This window comes from Pristiophorus japonicus, unplaced genomic scaffold, assembly GCF_044704955.1.
Source record: "Pristiophorus japonicus isolate sPriJap1 unplaced genomic scaffold, sPriJap1.hap1 HAP1_SCAFFOLD_1736, whole genome shotgun sequence".
NCBI lineage: Eukaryota > Metazoa > Chordata > Chondrichthyes > Pristiophoridae > Pristiophorus > Pristiophorus japonicus.
This window is the reverse complement of record NW_027251420.1, coordinates 8,025-9,670: the sequence shown is the minus strand read 5'-3', so window position 1 is coordinate 9,670 and position 1,646 is coordinate 8,025. Positions and strand designations below refer to the sequence as shown.

Sequence of the window (1,646 nt, the reverse complement as noted above, 5' to 3'; positions counted from 1 at the left end):
TTATGTTTGACGTGTTGTAGTTTGGGAAAAGATGTACCCAGATCACCAAACATGAACCTCAAATCTTTGCAAAGGAGTTTGGTGCAAATAATCAGGCGTCTCAGGGACTTGGACTTTCTTTGAATAAGTTCTGCTTGTTCCGGCATTCAAGCTTGAAACAACAACTGGGCTTCCATCTCACGGGAGGTTTGGGGTTGATGTGTGTCGCTTTCAATCTTTGAAATTTCACCAAGCAAAGAAACGGTGAATCCAACTGTCCCTGTTAGCATTTAGTTCCTGTTTAATCACAGGAATATCCGCAGTCAGGAGCTGAAAAGGAATTCAAACCTAACACCGGCTTCGAGACAATCAGAATACTTTGTCACAGACAAGGCACCGGAAGGCTGGAAGGTAGATCACACCGGTTGCGGGAGAGCTGGTTGGCGGTGACATGGAAGTGTCTGCAGTGTGCGGGACCAGACTGTTTCCACGCATCCACAATGAATGTCCCTCCATTTATTTGTGAAACGTACAACTGAGAGTGGACAAGTTCCATCCCGGTCAGAGCAATCTGAAGCTTTAACTGTCTGACACCCTGGTTTGGGATGCCTTGAACCTTTTGCTTCCATCAGTCTCTGTGGCGCAATGGGTTAGCGCGTTCGGCTGTTAACTGAAAGGTTAGTGGTTCGAGCCCACCCAGGGACGAAGTGTTTAACTGTTTTTCCCCGAGTATTCGGTGCCGCACAGTCCCAGGTTGTCATTGTGCGTTTTGGCTGCACGAATCTGTTCCGCAAATGTTGCCAGCTATGCTATTATCCAATTAGTTCCCACTCCAATATTTTATGAGCATTCAGTTCAAGTAAAACGATAACAATTTTTTACATGGATCATGTTCCTCCATCCAGCCCACTCGAAATAAATTATGTTATTGGGTTTAAATAAACTGGTGGAAATTGATTCTATTGATACAGTGAAAGAACTGGAACTACGGTCTCAAGTGCTCCTCCTATTAAGAATCGGCACACACACAATCAATGGTTTTACAATTTTAAACCATTCTCATACAGCGTGTAAATGAGATAGGGATAAAACTTCATCACATGTAAAGAGAAAATGAATGATTGAAGATACCACTGTTCCTCAGTAATTATATTATTATTTATTTCATTCTGAAGAAGGTTATCGGCTAATTAACGGTGATTAAAATAATTCTTACTTTTGCACGTTGGCTGCATGTCGTCAATTTTATTAGGTTTTGAATTTAAAAATGGTGTTATAAAATTTATCGCCGAGACCTGGAATCAAAGCTGTTTTTCGGTGGCATAAGAAGTGGTTTTACCCAATCATTTAAAGATGATTTCAAAGAATCACGTGGCGTTAAATTCACATCATGGTTACGATTTGTTTCGGTGTGAAACAAGTGGATTAAAAAGGACAATAATGTTAAATACAGAGTAAAGCTACCACTACACAGTCACATCAAAGCCTCCCAGGGCAGGTACAGTACGCGTTGGACACAGAGTAAAGCTTCCTCTACATTGTCCCATCAATCTCTCCCAGGACAGATCCAGCACGGGGTTAGATACAGAGTAAAGCTCCCTCTACACTGTCCCATCAATCTCTCCCAGGGCTGGTACAGCACGGGGTTAGATACAGAGTGAAGCTCC

At 42.4% G+C, this 1,646-nt stretch overlaps 1 non-coding gene across 1 annotated transcript; it reads left to right on the top strand.

Moving 5' to 3' along the window:
• The first annotated feature begins 610 nt into the window (after positions 1 to 610).
• Positions 611 to 684, top strand: trnan-guu (transfer RNA asparagine (anticodon GUU)). Its single transcript has one exon. It is a non-coding gene; the product is annotated as a tRNA-Asn (tRNA).
• The last annotated feature ends 962 nt before the right edge of the window (positions 685 to 1,646 follow it).